The sequence below is a fragment of the Cuculus canorus genome, chromosome W (genome assembly GCF_017976375.1).
Source record: "Cuculus canorus isolate bCucCan1 chromosome W, bCucCan1.pri, whole genome shotgun sequence".
In the NCBI taxonomy this organism is placed as follows: Eukaryota; Metazoa; Chordata; class Aves; order Cuculiformes; family Cuculidae; genus Cuculus; species Cuculus canorus.
Genome location: NC_071440.1, coordinates 9,274,525 through 9,293,129, shown reverse-complemented (window position 1 = coordinate 9,293,129; position 18,605 = coordinate 9,274,525).

Genomic DNA, 18,605 nt, shown 5'->3' with positions numbered 1-18,605 from the left:
CGCAATAAAACCTAATGACAGTTTGAACACTGAATCTGATTCATTCCCGCAGCCTGCAGAATTCTGGCCCCCCTGTCCATGCAAACCTTTTTGCTTTTACACTTTCAAATTATTCTTTTTTTCTCTCACACAGAACACTTAACTCACATTCTGAAAGGGGGAAGGTTAACTCACACACACAGCACCTAATTCGCATAACTCGCATACCTGGAAGGGGGGAAAGGGAGGGGCACTCTCAGCTGCTTCTCCTGTTTTTCTCCTTTTTTTTTTCTTTCTTCTATGCTAGATATTTTAGAACTTCACCCTTTGCAGCCTTCCATTCCAAAGGTCCGAGGTAAATATACCCATTTGCCGGCTCAGTGGACGTTTGGAATTAAAAGACTTCATAGGTGCATTCCTAGGATCAAGACAAACAGGGCTCCTAAACAATTTGCAAGCCATTCAACATTGTGAGCTCAGTCCGCCTCTGGCTCCTGTCTATGGAGGAAGAATATTCCCCGGTAAGCTATCCCTCTCAATTCCACTGGCACTCTGTTATACATCAAACAATTCACAGAGTATATTTATGACACAAAACACACAAAATATAACAGTGATCACTCGCTTCATTTGTCTCCGGCTGCTTCCTTCACAGGGGAGCAGTACCACTGATCGGAACTCTGCACTCTCTTTGTGCCCAATTGCACGTCTCATGCTACCACGCACTCATAAAAACACTCCACAACATATGAGAAATTTAAAATGAGCTCTTAGAGATGTTAAAATACACATGGTACCGGTACTGAAGATTTGCAACAGATGTGGAAGATGATAACTATCCCATATACAACACTCCTGCTTCCTCAGTAGGATGAACAATAATATTATAATACTATAATAATATCTATGATACCATAATTCCTCACACAGCATCAAGCGTCTCATGAGAATCTTGGAATTATAACCATAATTCCTCACCCAGCGTCAAGCATCTTATGAGAATCCTAGAATTATAATCATAATTCCTCACCCAGCATCAAGAATCTTGCAATTATATTGGGCAGTATCACCTCCTCACCCAGCACAAGAAGAGGATTTATATCCCCTCTTACAGTCTTATGGGATATTGACAAAGTGATCCTCACCCTTCGTCATCACGTGAGGCGTCACATGCATGACTTACCGACTCTTACCCAACTTCCCCTGCAGATACATCCAAATTATCATACCGTATCATACATAAATCACATATCTGGTCTGCCCACTGATGGGCCGTCTCTCCCCCTGCAGCAATCGGGTAGAGATGGGAGATTCTCTGGAGAAGCAGTCCAGGGTGCACCTTAGAATGTCCCACTCCCTGACGGAGACCAGCTCACAGGGACGCCTTAAAGTGACAGACGGACTACCGTTCTGGTGGCAAGTAGCGATATTTTATTCTCCAAACGGAGTTTTTATACTCTTCTGGTTCCTCTTTGGACAATGATTAAGTGTTTCTAGTTAAGATAACATCGTGCTTGCATGCACTATTTACATACTTTATTACTATTCTTGTCGTGAGAAAGCAGGCTCTATAAGTTCTACAAACAAGGGTCTACGTGTCTGGCCAGAGTTCACATAACATCCTTAACTAAATCTGCAGGTGTTCCTGGAGTGTATACATTTAACTTGGGCCCTGGAATGGGGAGAAACCCATTATATTGCCAAGAACCTCTGTGTCCACATCCTCCCTTCCAGGAGGAGCGGCTTTTGATCTCAGCACAGTGTTCTGTTATTGACCCTTCCAGGCCCTACAGAACACTGCTCTCAAGGCCTCTGGCTTCATCATTCTGCTTTTGACCCTTTCAGGCCCTCAGAATGTATAATGGTTCTCCTCAACTTCCCACCAATCCTGCAGCCGGGCAGAGAGGGTGTCCCATCTGGGGTGCCAAATTGTTTTGCGGAATCAAACCCTCTAACCCAAAATGAGTTATAAAGAAGATATGTTTATCTCCAGTGCTGGGGTGCAAGGGGGTTCTCCTCCTAGCTTGCACACCATATAACTTAACAAGTAGCTACTTATAGTGTAAAGACATGCATAGTTAAAAGCACCTACTACATATTCATAACCTTTCCCCACTTCATATTATAATTAGTTCTGGAAGGTTCACTTCAGTCTTGCATATGCGTAGTGCCTCCTGATGGTCATAGGCCAAGGTCTTAGGGATGAAGCAAGAAGTCTTCCTCAAGATGAAGAAAAGGTTTTCCCCTTGAACTGTGCGCAAGCACAGTCTCTTCTGGTTGTTTTCCAGCTTTCTGCATTCCAATGCCCACCTATCAGTAAAATTCTGCTAGCTGGCTCCCTCGTTATCAACTTCCAAGGTCTACAGGACAAGCAGCAGTGAACATTCCCAACCCCCCCCCCCCCCGTCCGCTTTCACTCATCACTGTAATAAACGCCATTTTCCGCTTTTCTTCTGTATTACAAACACAGGTGTGTTCCATGGGCTGGTAGTTGGTACAATGTGTCCAGCTTGTAATTATTCTTGCACTAAAGCTTTAAGGTCGTGCATTTTCTCTTTGCTAAGGGGCCAGTGTTCCACTCAAATCAGCTCATCTGTAGCCCAGGTAAGAGGAAGGGTTGTATGCACTGCAGTGGCCCCCATTAAAAGTGGGTGCTCAAAGTCAGCCCGCATTGTGCTGCGCAGTCTCTACCCAATAAGATAGTGGGAAATGACAGAATGTATGGTTTAACAGTTGCCACATGACCTTCAGGTCCATATATGATTACGGAGTCTAAAACTTTGTCATGGGCTAGTCACTCCCCCTACCCCCGTCAGAGCAGTAAGTGGTTCGGTCAATAGCCATTCTGTTAAAGAAAAAACAGTTACATTGGCACCACTGTCTATAATACCTGTAAAATATTGTTCTCTATTGCTCTATGAGTGTCGTACTTTGCAGGTTAACGTCGGTCGTGATTTTTGTAGTTTCTGTGTCCATAGAATCACGAGCTGGTCAGTCGAGCCAAAGCCTCCTTTCCCTGTATGAGATTTGCTGCATGGGGTACAATTGCTTGAAAGCAAATCAAATCTGAGCAATTCTAGTGTCCTTTGGTATAAAGCAAGGAGGCATAGGCTTCCAAGCCATTACTTGTATTGTTCCCATAAAATCGGCATCAATCATAGAATCATAGAATCACCAGGTTGGAAAGGACCCACTGGATCATCGAGTCCAACCATTCCTAACACTCCCTAAACCATGTCCCTAAGCACTTCATCAACCCATTCCTTAAACACCTCCAGGGAAGGTGACTCGACCACCTCCCTGGGCAGCCTGTTCCAGTGCCCAATGACTCTGTGAAGAATTTTTTTCTGATATCCAGCCTGAACCTCCCCTGGTGGAGCTTCAGGCCATTCCCCCTTGCCCTGTCCTCTGTCACTTGGGAGAAGAGGCCAGCACCCTCCTCTCCACAACCTCCTTTCAGGTAGCTGTAGAGAGCAATAAGGTCTCCCCTCAGCCTCCTCTTCTCCAGGCTAAACAACCCCAGCTCTCTCAGCGGCTCCTTGTAAGACTTGTTCTCCAGACCCTTCACCAGCTTTGTTGCTCTTCTCTGGACACGCTCCAGAGCCTCAACATCCTTCTTGTGGTGAGGGGCCCAGAATTGAACACAGAATTCGAGGTGCAGTCTCACCAGTACCGAGTACATGGGAGAATAACCTTCCTGGACCTGCTGGTCACGTCATTTCTGATACAAGCCAAGATGCCGTTGGCCTTCTTGGCCACCTGGGCACACTGCTGGCTCATGTTCAGTTGACTGTCAACAATTACCCCCAGGTCTTTTCCTCTGTACAGCTCTCCAGTCACTCTTCCCCTAGTCTGTAGCACCACATAGGGTTGTGCCCCAAGTGCAGGACCCGGCATTTGGCCTTGTTGAACCTCATGCCATTGCTCTCAGCCCAGTGATCCAGCCTGTTAAGATCCCTTTGCAGAGCCTCCCTACCCTCCAGCAGATCCACACTTCCACACAGCTTAGTGTCATCCGCAAACTTGCTGAGTGTGCACTCAATGCCTTCATCCAGGTCATTGATTAAGACATTGAACAGAGCTGGACCCAGTACCGAGCCCTGAGGAACCCCACTTGTAACTGGCCTCCAGCTGGAGTTAACTCCATTTACCACCACTCTCTGGGCCCAGCCATCCAACCAGTTTTCAACCCAGGAGAGTGTGCGCCTGTCCAGGCCAGAGGCTGACAGTTTCTGAAGCAGAATGCTGTGAGAAACTGTGTCAAAGGCTTTACTGAAGTCCAAGAAGACTACATTCACAGCCTTTCCCCATCCAGTAGTCGAGTCATTTTGTCATAAAAGGCGATCAGGTTAGTTTGGCAAGATCTGCCTTTTGTAAACCCATGTTGACTGGGCCTGATCATCTGGTTCTCTTGCATGTGCTTCATGATAGCACTCAAGATTACTTGTTCCATGACTTTCCCCAGCACTGAGGTCAGACTGACAGGCCTGTAGTTCCCCCGATCCTCCCTGCAACCCTTCTTGTAGATGGGCACAACATTAGCCAGCCTCCAGTACAGTGGAACTTCCCCAGTCAGCCAGGACTGCTGGAAGATAATGGAAACGGGTTTGGAAAGGACATCCACCAGCTCCTTCAATAATCTTGGGTGGATCCCATCCAGCCCCATTGACTTGTGGGTGTCTAGCTGGGCAAGCAAGTCTCTAACCGCCTCCTCTTGGATCATGGGAGCCTCATTCTGCTCCTCTAACTCCTGGGTTTGTACACAGAGGGAGCAACTTTCCTTGCTATTAAAGACTGAGGCAAAGAAGGCATTAAGTACCTCAGCCTTGTCCTTATCCCCTGTCACTGTTGTTCCTTCTGCATCCAATAGGGACTGAATATTCTCCCTAGTCCTCCTTTTCTTGTTGATGTATTTGTAGAATGATTTTTTATTATCTTTCACAGCCTTAGCCAATTTGATTTCTAGTTGGGCCTTAGCCCTCCTGATTTTTTCCCTGCACGATCTCACTTCCTTCCTGTAGTCTACCCAAGATGCCTGCACCTTCCTCCAAAGCTCACAGGCCTTCTTCTTCTTTTTGATGCATCTCAAGATCTCCCTGCTCAACCAAGCTGGCTTTTTCCCCCGCCGGCTCCTTTTCTGGAACATAGGGATGGCTTGCTCCTGAGCTGCTAGAATTTCATTTTTTAAAAGTGCCCAGCCCTCGTGGGCTCCCTTGCCCTGAAGGACTGTCTCCCATGGGACTTTGCCAACCAACCTTCTGAACAGTCCAAAGTCTGCCCTCTGGAAGTTTAATGTGACTGTTTTGCTAATCCTCTTCTTTATCCCACCTAGAACTGAAAACCCTATCATCTCATGATCGCTTAGTCCCAGGCGTCCCCCAACCGTCACATCTCCCACAAGACCTTCTCTATTCACAAAGAGCAGGTCAAGGAGGGCACCCTCCCTTGTTGGTTCACTCACCAGTTGTGTGAGGAAGTTGTCTTCCACACACTCCAGGAACCTCCTAGACTGCTTCCTTTCTGCTGTATTGTACTCCCAGCAGATATCTGGAAGGTTGAAGTCTCCCATGAGGACAAGAGGTAGAGATCTAGAGACCATCCCCAGCTGTTTATAGAAGAGCTCGTCAGCTGCTTCCTCTTGGCTGGGTGGTCTGTAGCAGACTCCCATCACAATGTCTGCCTTCTTGTGGGCTCCTCTGATTTTAACCCATAGGCACTCAGTCCCTTCCTTACCATAATCCAGCTCAAGGGTATCGAAGCACTCTTTAACATAGAGGGCTACCCTGCCTCCTTTTCTACCCTTCCTGTCCCGCCTGAAGAGTTTATACCCTGCCCCATAGCTGTACTCCAGTTATATGAGTCATCCCACCACGTTTCATGATGGCAACGACATCATAGTCACCTTGCCCTACAACAGCCTCCAGCTCCTCCTTCTTATTGCCCATGCTGTGTGCATTGGTGTAAATGCACTTCAGCTGGGCTGACGAGCCTTCAGCCCTCATAAAGGGAATAGAATTCATTCCCGATTGACTGGTCCTTGGAATAACTAACTCCACAGTGCCAGTTTCATTCTTGCTGTCCCCAGCTGTACTCGCCCCCTCTTGCTCTGTGTTGGTGTACTGGTGGTCCACTCCGGCACACCATATCTCAGTTGCTGGAGTTCCACTTCCAGGCTCATTCCCAACTAGCCTGGTCTCCCCCCCCCCCATCTAGTTTAAAGCTTTATTTAAAGCCTAACTAGATTTTTTGAAAGTACTTTAGTCCCCCTTGGAGACAAGCGTGTCCCATCCCTAGTAAGAAAGCCTGGGGGTGCGTGGGCCACTCCATGATCAAAGAATCCAAAGCCTCTCTCCTCACACCAGGTTCTGAGCCAGGCATTAATCAGCCATTTCTCTTTGATCTCCTGTTCCTTATTCCTTAGTGTTGGGATGGAATCAATCCCCATAAAATAAACAATCCTTGCTTTGTTACAGATGATCATCCAATTAACAGTGCACTAAGTCCGTTTAGCTGTAAAAGAGAATGGACTAACTGCTCCATTTCCTAAGGGACCCTTAACAGCTGTAGGGATGAGCTGAACTGCAGTCGTTGTTAGCACTTTATCGCTTGTGATGGCCAGGTCCAGCCCTGTACTTCCTGCTGTGCTGGCACAGAGCTGGCTTGCATTACAGAAGGGTTCTGAGAGGGTACTTGTATCGGGGCGCACCCTCTCACTATCACACTCAGCTGCATGTTTCCATGTGTCCCCCAAGGAGCTAGTGGCCAACCATCTTTGTGAAATCTAGATCTGCAGGTGTTTGCATAATGCTGACCTTTTTGACATCATGGACAGAGTCCGGGACCTTGATCTAATCCTTCGATTTTTTGAGCTAGATGGCCCCTATTTCTAGAAGGACACTGTCGTTGTGGATGTCCTGGATTTCCACAACTGAAACAAGTTCCCCTCTGCTTTGGTGTATGCATGGCCGCAAAAGCATCAGCTATTAAAGTTAGGTTGTGAGATCAAGATCTGACATTTTGGCATGCTGCCATCAGCTCAGTAAGTGATGGGTTTTTATTTTTTAAAGGCCATCAAATTTTCTGACAGTCTGCATTTGCATTCTCTATGGCCAATTGTTTAAGCAAAGCTTGTCTAGCAGCGACATTTTCTACCTGCTTATTTAAGGCTTCTTGTAGTTTGTCTAAAAAAGTCATGTACGGTTCTGTAGCTCCTTGTTGAATATTAACAAAAGACTGTACGTGAGTCCCAGCATCAAGGACATTTCTAAATGCCTTCAAGACAACAGCCTTTAGTTGTTGCAGCCCTTCCATTGGTATTCTAGCTTGGGCTACATTATCAATATAATTGCCCTCGCCCATTAAAGCATCGAGCCCCACACACCATAAGGGACTATCCTGTGGGTGTTGCAAATTATCCAGGGCTACTATAGTCGCTGACTCCTTCCAGTTTGATGTAAAGATAATATACTGCATAGGAGTCATACCTAATCAGGCAATTGATTTCCAGTCCTGCGGTGTAAGATGGTATGTGTCACCAATACCTTCTACCAAACTTAACGTAAACGGAGCAGTTAGTCCATTCTCTTTTACAGCTTTTAGAATCTCCTTTATCACTTCATAACTAATTGGTTCCCAGTGAGGACCGGTGTCTCGTGAATAAATCACAGGAAAAGATTGCAACACTTCAACCTCCCCCCACAGCTGCGCCTCCTTTCTAACTTGGGCCCATCTGTCTGAGGGACAGGTTGGAAATAGATCAGGCTCCTTCTCGAGGTCTGTCGGACACAGATTAAAGGGGTTGTTGGCATCCCCTTTGAGGGGTGCAGAGGCAAGCACAGCCAGTTTAGGGGTGTGAGGGGTTAGTGCAGCTGTTGATGGTCCTGCACTCAGTTCCAAATCCTTGCTGTGCTCTTTGGAGCTGGCATGCACCTTTAGCGCTTCAACAACAGTCCGCCAGGGACCGAGCAACTTAGCAGTAGTTTTATCCGACCGAGTCACTTCATCCCATAATCGATCTTATCCCAGGTTTCTTGGTCGAATGCTGAGCAGACATCAAAAGAAGGCTCCTGATCCCGAGCCCACGCCAAAAGTGCTTTAAGATCATTAGTTTCTAGAATTCGGTTTTGTTTCTTTAAAATATGTTTAAATAAATCTATTACATCTTTCTGTTCCTGGGTTATCGTGTTCCCCATCACCTTATCGGCAGCTCACCTTCCATCCAGCGGGCAAGTGTCTATGGGTGCACCCTGGGCTTCCTTTCAGCCCCTCCAAACGTTCTGCCAATGTACGCCACTAGACCATGCTCCTCATGTGAGCCTCCATCCAGACCCTAAATCAGGCACCATTTGCAGCATATTAACATGCACGGACTCAGCTTTTGTTTCAAGCTAAGACCAAGTTTATTGTTACAAGCTTGTATTTATACCTTACAAAAAACATCAACACCAGTCCCAGAAGTCTTTCATAAAAATTTCCACAGTACGTTCTTCTCCTTCCAAGCTCCTCATGACCACTGTTATGGTTTTCATGCCTTCTTGTTTTTGCCACCAATGCTGATTATTCTCAAGCCAGCAGCTCACTTGATATCAAATGCTCTGCACTCCTGCTCCAGAGGCACTTATTGCTATTTCTTGCTCACTATCTCTCCTGACAGGAGAGAACATCAATTAAAATTCTGAAATGGGAAACGTCATGGAGGATCATAAACAGACAACATTTAAATGTCTCTGTCAGCAGATACACTGGATTATCATTTGCTACCTCAGATGGAAAAAGGATGACCATCCAACAAATACGACAAAACTACCATGCCCAACTACAACAAAATACTACTGGAAATTTTCACACCAGGACAGTAGTCCATCTGGTGGTATACCTTTATGATTTTTGTTGACTTATAGTCGACTTATAGCTGAATAAAATATATATGTACCTTGGCTAGCATGATGGGGTCTAGTGTTATATAGATGAAATTAATTACATAATTGCTAACACGAATCACACTGTAATACTATAAATACAGTGTTGGCAGGATTGGGGCCTAAACTGCTACCTCATGAAAAATTTCGGCAAATGCCATATTATTATTTTTTTAAATGCTGCTCTTTTTTTGACAGCACCTAATTAGAGAATTGCTTGGTGGAGAGATCTATATGACTATCTATATAAGTCTATAAATATTCATATAAATAAATATATAAATATCTGCAGATGAATATATATTTTTCCATAGAGTGATTTGAATAAGCATTAAAATACATCTTGGTTCCAACAATGTCAACAAAATTATAATTAGCATGCAGAACAAAATTTCAATTGGTTTTTAAGATCTGTTGGCACAGATTCATCATCTCTAATTTTATGTATTTAGTTAATAGCTAATACTTAATTTCTCTGTAGTTGAGAGAGAAAGAGAGAAAGATATTCTCTCAGAAGATGACTGATACTTTTTTGGGTTGAATTACACTCTGGAGGTGCCTATTTGATCCCCTGCCTAACCAGCCAATCAAGGATTACTTCTTATTTAGCATGCTGGCTAAAAAGCCAGAAGTTTAATTTGGTCCCCAGTTCCAAATTCCTTGATCAGCCAAAGAAAACAATGCCTCGCCTTATCTAGTGCAGATCAGTAGAAAGGTGTTTGAAGTCAGTGAATTTAGCCTGATTTGGCTGACTTCATCTTGGGACAGGCATCTGAGACTGGTGGCATCAATTCCAGAGGTGTCGGCCTAACATGACCAGCCTCAGATGTTAATGTTATAACTTTTTGACACCTGCATGTTTTCACTCATTTTGGTGAATCCCAGATTTCCTTGCAAAATCAACTCTTAAAGTTCAAGCACAGCTAGAATGAAACACAGCAGGTTTTTATGAATTGCTAACAACACTGTACAGTTCAGGTATTTAAGTCTGAGCTAGACACCTAGGCTACATCACAGATAATAGAAAGTGGTAAACATCTTCAGAGTGCAATTAATCCAGAGTCAGTCTTGCTTTTGGTAAAGTGAAAGTCATTTTGGAGTGGATATGAAATGTAGGACTGTATTGCAACAATGATAAATATGAGAGGTATTATTAGACAAGAGGTCTCAACAGTGACAAATGAGAGGCGTTATGAGTCATCCACTTAAAAGATCATCATCAGGTCCAAGTTACTCATCTAGGCTCCTTTCTAGTTTATGGAGAGAGACAGCATGACCAGAGGGTCTATCTACCTGGTGTCCACTACTGGCAGGCTGAAACAACCATGGCACATGCCAGTGATTGCCATAAACTTTAGCAAAATCCTTGTTAACTAATTACTAGTTGCTTTGCTTTTATTCAACTGAAGTGAGGTGAGATAAATTCCATACCAGATATTTCCTATGGAGGCACATTTACTTAATTTACCTGTGGAGTTGGGAACTGGCCACAGTCCTTCAAAAATTCTTCCACTTCATAGGCTTAGGGAATGTAAGGCCTGGAAAAAGAATATTAACTCACCTAGTCTAACCACTTGGATATCATCAGCTATTTAGTGCCACACAATTATAACTGTACTAAACCAAGTCAATTGGTTTTGTTTAAACATAGTCTGTGTTTGGCTACATTTATTTTTCAATCTTGAACCAAAGACATCAAAAGTAAGAGGATTCTCTTCATCTCTGTATTTTGTTCTGAGAATTAATTCCATTTTTCACTATTAAGGTGTGCCATTTAGCCATTTGAATTTGCCTGGCTTATGGCCACTGATTTTTGTTAAGTCTTGATATTCAAGATTCAAGATCATTTTACAACCCAGCATATTTCTCTTGGGAGGCAACTTGCACATGATCACAAAAGAAATATATAACAGAGCAAGGAATGAAACCTTGTACTCTGAAATCTCATCATAATTCCCAGATCATCTGCTCATCCATGCTGTTTACAGCACTTTGGAGAATGGGGATGGATAATGGTTATTAATGCAGTATGCAGAAAGGGTTTTACAGGTGAGACTGTGAGAAAGGACAGTGTTACCTCTGCCTCTTCCAGTCATGCACAGACTGTTACAGTACGTGGCAGCTGGGGCACAACAGATGAGACCTGGCTATACAGGACAAATTGCTCAGGAACTCAGCGATGTATGGCTCTGGCCTCTCACAAGGCAGATTTTTCCCCACAAATCTGCTTCACCTTGTTGTTAACGTAATAGCAAATGTCTGTCTTGATTGTCCTCTGACTTTCATGAACCAAATGATGCTATCAGCAACACTACAAGCACCAGGTGTCCATAAACCTGGCATCCCTCCCCCTCCATCTTCTGCTCCTACCACCCTGAGGTAATTATGGCAAAAACCCTTGAAAAGGCACACAATTTTTATGGAAAGTAGAAAATTTAATATATGAGTGTCACACCCTAACCCACGAGCCACATGCTTGCATCCAGGCCTGACTGGGGGAGTGGGGGGGGTGTTCATTTATCCGTGTGGCAATCTGGAGGCCAACAAGGACACTCCCAGGGTGAAAAATCAAAAGGGATATTTATTCTGGCTCCTACAAACATAAACAGATCAAAATACTGAGGTGCACAGCTGAGACATGGGGGTGCAACTTCCCAAAGTTACAAAAATGAATCCCAACCTGTTTGGATCATAATATGATCCCCGAACGCAACCCAGATCACTTGGATCCGATCCGACATGCACACCATAAGGGAACGAGAGGGAGACAGAGAGGAAAAGAGAATCATAGAATCGCTAGGTTGGAAGGGACCCACTGGATCATCGAGTCCAAGCATTCCTAACACTCCCTAAACCATGCCCCTCAGCACCTCATCCACCCGTCCCTTCATCTATCAGGAGCTAATGAAGGCTGAGTACTGAGCATACAGAATGCTTAAATCCAGTGATTTCATCCAGAATTCTTGAACCTTGGCTTTCCTAAGCAGTCCCACTGTAAAACTGGCTCCTCAGCCCTTTATGGTCAGATATGATGTCGCTGTTGAGACACGACACAGTGATGTGGAAGCAAGTTTCTTTATTAAAGTTACATGGCTGGCCAGCTGGCTCTTGATCTTACACGCGTCTCTTATACCCTTGATTAACACACACGCGTGTCTCCGCATGATTGGATTAGCTTATACATAAACAATCTGTGAATGGATAGTACTACTTTCATGCATGGTCCTATATTGTCTGCCCACTTCCCGTCCCATGATCTCCTTCCGGGTGCATTAAGCAGGGGTCCTCAGGGGTCCATCCATCTCCACGGATGACTTGTTCTGTTTTAAGAACACTGCTTTTAAAAGGCACCAATTGCACAATGCGATTTCCCTCTTGTATTTTAACAGGGGGGGTGATAGTAGAAACCATTGCAAAAATCTGTCCTGTAAAATCCTCATCAATTACTCCCACATGAACTAGAATGTTTTGTAAGATAGCACTGGAACGTCCGATAAGTAAAAATGGCTCTCGAACTCCCTATGCAATTGTTGTATATTTATCCTTCTGTTCAGCGATCTCAGCTGTTCTCATCAGTGCTTCAAGCCCTACTGTTTTTACCTGCTCAAGCACTAAAGGGTGCCACTGAGCTTGATGCTGTGGATTACTAAACTGCCCAGTTCCTGTTAAAACGTCTGCACCGTTCCCATATAGGGGGTCTGAATTAAGGGGCTGCAGGTTCTGTATTGCCTGTGCTTCTGCCCTTTGAGTCCAAATATTTCGAAAAACTGTGCACTGAACAGGCTGAAACATAATTTGTGCAATTTGAGCAAAGTCATATGGTGTCATTTCTTCCATAGTTAATAATCAAAGCAATTGCATTGTTGCAGGGGAGCTGGGACCATACTGTGTAACAGTTTTTTGAAGTTCCTGTACTACTTTCCAGGTGTATGGTCTGTGCTCATCCATAATTCCCTGTCCTGGAACCCCCCGGAACAGCGGGAATGCCATAGCTGTCACAGGACTCTGGTCACGTTCCTTTAAGGGTGTAGTTATTGCCTCAGACAATGTCCACTGTCCTTCTAGTATAGCCTGTTGTTTTACCTTTTGCCAAAATAGACATGGATCATATGGTCTCACAGTAACCTGTGCTGAGGGTGAATCCCACACCCAAGGGGTTTTAGGTTTACCGGAGGAACCCCTAAAGGTTGGCTTGGCGTTAGCCTCGATCTTTCTGTTTTTTAAAGCAGCCACCTCAGTGCCCCCCCCCCCCCCCTCCCCGGGATTGTCCCAATCATCCGGCTCATCTGGCAAAGGTGGGAGTACCAAGGGATTGTACACTTCGGGTGCCCCTCGCTCTTCAGGGGGCAGTGGAGGGGTGGACGGCGTTACGGGGTTAACCGGCCGTCGGCTTTGTTTATATATCGGACAAGCCGAGTCTGTTTCATCGTCCTACTCATCAACAAGAAAACGTTTTCGCGCTACCCGAGATGGTTTATTTTTTGGGTGCGTTACCGGATTTCTTGAATTTAAGTGTTGAAACTCAGATAGAGATGCAGAGTCTGGGTCAGCAGTTAATATAGAAAATTCCTCTTGCTCCGTTAACAGATCCTCAGCAGATGGAGGCTCGTATCGGGAGGCAAGGGGTGAAAGACCTTGCTCTGCCAGATCCCTCTGTTTTTTATAGTCTTTCAAAGTATCAAACAAAAGGCACCATGTGGTTAACAAAGATACTGACTCTTTGTCTCCTTGTGAAGTGCTATCAAACAGCCTGTTCCCTATTTCTTTCCAACTCGAAACAGTAAATGATATCTGGAGTATAACCCTGTCTCTTACTCCATAAAAGCATCTTTTGCAACATTAATTCCTCTAGCTTTACCCCCTTCTTTTCTAGTATTTGTATATTATAATCATTTCCTCCTCTTTTGTTAGTGAGGCTCCCATCTTTTTCCCCAGCAGCTCACCTGCACTCGGTGGCTTCTTAAAAGTCCCGGATCCAGAATTAAGCAGCTTCTCTCGCCGCTCCTCTTGGCTATTCTTGCCGAAAACTCTTTTTAGCAGCTTTTCTCGCCGCTCCTCTTTGGCTATTCTTGCCGAAAACTCTTTTATAGTGGCTGTGCCACCTCAGGGAACCCCAAAATTAAAACTCTCAGAAAATCGCTAGCTATATCACGTCGGGGTCACCAGATGTCGCTGTTGAGACATGACACAGTGATGTGGAAGCAAGTTTCTTTATTGAAGGTACATGGCTGGCGGGCCTGCGCTTGATCTTACACGCGCCTCTTATACCCTTGATTAACACACGCGTGTCTCCGCATGATTGGATTAGCTTATACATAAACAATCTGTGAATGGATAGTACTACTTTCATGCATGGTCCTATATTGTCTGCCCACTTCCCGTCCCATGATCTCCTTCTGGGTGCATTAAGCAGGGGTCCTCAGCCCGCTGTGGACCCCACAATATCGTTTTGTCATTAATTTCAGTTGGAAAAAAAATATCAAACTTTATATTCCCTGTACCTCAGCATTTCCCATGTGTGGCTTGGAAGCAACAAAACCCAGCACACACTGAATAATTTGGTTGTATCTGGTGTTAGGGAACATTTTCAGTGTGCCCTTTAGTGATCTGCTGGTTACAGAGAAAATACATAAATTTCAGCTTACGTGTGGGATTTACCTCATTTAGTAGTAGCTTATAAAAGCACTGTTTAATACTAGTAGTTTATCTAAGTTCCTTTTCCAATTTTTTGAGAAAAAACATTTTTCAAACAGTGATACATCCCAGCCTCACACAATTATTGAAGGCAAGTGTTATTATATTTCTCTTAAATGTTGCTTTCTCCTTCCCTTGACTCTGAAGCAAGGTGAGGCTAGCCTAGGCAAGGTAAAATTATATTTCCTAGTGGTGAACTTGGCAGTGTTAGGTTTACAGTTGGACTCAATGATCCTAAAGGTCTTTTCCAACCTAAGTGATTTTGTGAAATAAATTAACAGTCTTTTGCTTATGGCCTGAAGCCTTATTTGCATTTGAATACTCTGAAAATGGACTCCTCTGTAAATGGATGGATAGATGAATGGATGGATGGATGGATGGAAGGACGGATGGACGGATGGGCTAAATTTTGTCTTTAGATCATAGAATCATAGAATCACTAGGTTGGAAAGGACCCACTGGATCATCAAGTCCAACCTTTCCTAACAATCTGTAAACCATACGGCACCTCGTCCACCCGTCCCTTAAACACCTCCAGGGAAGGTGACTCAACTACCTCCTTGGGCAGCCTGTTCCAGTGCCCAATGACCCTTTCCGTGAAAAATTTTTTCCTGATGTCCAGCCTGAACCTCCCCTGGCAGAGCTTGAGGCCATTCCCTCTTGTCCTATCCCCTGTCACTTGGGAGATGCATGGTCAAAACTCATGGTTTGGGGTTTTTTTAAGTTGCTGTTATTATTGCTTAGTATTTGGAATAACCTGAAAGAGATATGCAGTTACTTTGGGGAAACATGGGATACAGGTGAAAATATGAGTCTTGTTTTCCCTAGGTTAGTTAAAAGTGATGTGCCCTCATTCTTATGGCAAAGAACATTTCCTTTAGTGCAGCTGTCAAATATTTTAAGGTGTTTTTGCACATCCTGTAGGGAAAGTAAAATGTCATCAAAACTGAAAATTCAGAATATGGGGGTTTTTTCTCCTGAAGATCCTTAGGGCTCTTGAAATACTAAGTAGAAAACTGAGCTCAATGCATATGGAGGAGATGTTCTTATTTTAAAAGACAGACAGAGTGTCAGCCAGCAGATATAGCAACTCCAAGAATATTCAAAAAGGCAGAAGCAGAAAAGTTTACTGCTTGTTCAGGGGACACATTATTTTAACCTATGGTTTGAAGACTGAGAGGTAGATTGTCTAGGGTCAGAGGGTGACCACACTCTGCAGCATTTTTCCTTTTTATTTTAAACTGCAAATTTACATTGACTGCAACCTGCCTCCTTAATGATGGATCAGTCTTTTGTGCAGGTATAAGCTCTGACTGATGAGGCACAGGGATATGGGAGGAGAATGGAGAAAACAAATTTATAAATTTGACATAATATTTGAATCACAGCAGGAACTCTGCCAGTCTCCTTTGGCATAAAATTGGACTGGCTGGATATATGTACTGCATGTGTGATATTTCAGCACTTATTGTTTTCATTATATCTTCACTTACTCAATTAACAGATTACTGAATTTGCAAAATCTGGCAGACTGGGTTTTTTTAAAACAAATTTTATGACAGGGAAGGGGGAGGAGGAACTGGAAAAACCTGAAAATTACATACCAGATCTTCATCTGGTGTAATCCTATATAATTTAATTGATTAAACTGGAGTTACACTGATTTTCTTTAGCTGACAACCTGACTCAGTATTTTTGTTTTGCTTTAGCTTTTTTCCCCCTTCTGAACAGGCTGTGTTGACACTTCATGTTTCCTCTTATTATTATTCCTCCCCCTTCTTTGTTTTGGGAACAAATTCTTTGGTTTGGGACAAATTCTTCCTTAGTGCAACTTTATTGAGTTCAAGTTATATAGGGACAAATGAGTTCAGGGACTCCTCCAAAGGGGGTTATTGCAGAGGATGATTCTATAATAAAAGGGAAGTCCACAACCTTGTTGTCATTTCAAAGGAAATTAAATGTTGCAAGAAGCTCGGTACTCTCATATTTAGCTGATGTGATGAAACCTGAGGATACTGACCACAAAAAGGTACAATTACACATCATTTTAATGGATTAGAACAAATCATTTAATATTATCAAGAATACATTTAATAATACTAATGTTCATATCTGCCTGTTCCCCAAAGCACTCTGAGTTGCGTGGTCATCAAGAATGGCCATCTTCTCCACCATAACTCTATCAATGGCAACTGAAGGAGGGGCTTATTGACTGGTACAACAACTGTCTCAGGAGCAAGGTGAGGCTGTGAGGATCTAGCTCCTTTAAATAGCAGAAATGCAGACACCAATCTGGATCAGGCTTAGTGGAGTCAAAACCCTTTTTGCTTGTAAAGTGGAACTCGCTGACAGATTGAAACAGTTAGTGCTGGTAACAGTAAAAGACAGGATCAAAAGTGTGAAGAGATGTCTGAAAGTCCTGGGTTTCTTTGAGCATGAAGAATGATGCTGTTGTTCTTGGATGGAAGGCTGGGGAAACAAGAACTTGGAAAGTTTGTTCAGCGGTAGTGTCACTTAATTAGAAAAGGCCTGGCACACACTAGACAGAAAGTCTTCTTTCTGTAGTGTTCAGGAGCTAAGTCCTGTAACAGCAAAGCACAGTAGGAATGCAGAAGGGTAGATGAATTCTTTCTTGAACTCTAATCTAAATCTAACAGCTATTAGTTATGGAATAACATAAAATCAGATGGAAAGTGAACCTTGTTAGGTAAAATATCATTCCGCAAACCTAATTTATTGGTTCTCTGAGTTTTCAAAGAGAGCTTTACACAAGGCTTTGTGTTATATGGATGAGAATCCACAGGGCCACTCTTGTGAGAGCCTCAGCTCTCTACAGAGGTACATGCTACTGGTCAAACACTGTCTGTTAGACTTTAGACATTTGTTCTCTGCTCCATATGGTCCATCCATATGAATGTTTTCTGAGCACATTACAGGGACAACTTTGTTCCAAGGCTAGAATTGTCAGAAGGATAATTTTTTTTGACCCAAATGATACTACTAGGTTTGAATTTAACTCAAAATTAAAAGTTTTTATTTTTACAGCTATCTATTGTTCTGCATGGATACTTAAAACTATTCAATATCTACAGTATATGAATCAATGACCTTTTAATGCATCTATAAATATATGTAAAACATACATGTGAGGAAAGGAAAAGTGTGTTCTTTTCTTAAATCTCATTCTTCTCCATTTTAAAGGAAATATGATTGTGGTTCTGAAAACCCGTCCTTCACTGTGGTATCTGAACAGCAGAAACTCTCTCTGTTGTACATCCAGCATGTAAAGTCATTGCCATCTGACAGATGTACAGTTTTTAGATGTCTCAGTCAGGTTTTTAGTGGACAGAGGTTCACATTCAGAAAAGATGAAACATAGCAAGTATGACGACACAGCTACTTTCAGCAACTTTGTTGAAAGTCTTTACCAAGACTATGTGATCTGGCTGAACAGCTGAACTGATTAGTCCTCTTGCTCATTGTGATAGTCTCACTAGCAGAAAATAGATAGTGCATGAGGAGGCAATGCCATCCTCTGGAAGACGGTATACATTTCTTAGTAGGATTGAGAGGTTACATATTTCTCTGTGGCTATCGTTTGAATATGAACTGCAAGTGACATTTTTGCCTCAAAACAAGAAAAATAGCTGCATTTCCTCCAAAGAGAATTGTGTCAGCAGCAGAGCTCTCTACTGCTCCCACTGTTTTCTCAATGCTCCTTGGGAAGCCTGGAAGTATTGGAACTAGATGTTCTTTATGGTTCCTTCCAATTGAAATCATTCTATGATTTGATTATATTTTGTATCTATCTATCTGAAGTCCCTGTATCTGCCATGTCCAGTGGGTGCTCGGATGGATAATCTTCAGATTAAAAAAACCAATGTAGCAATGGTTACCCTTGTCAGGGCTGTGTTCACACACTTATACTGACCCAAACTCAAATCATTGTCTGGCAGAGCCAAGCACCATGGAGATGGAACATGTGATTAGCAGTGGCCTGTGGAAGTAGGGCCA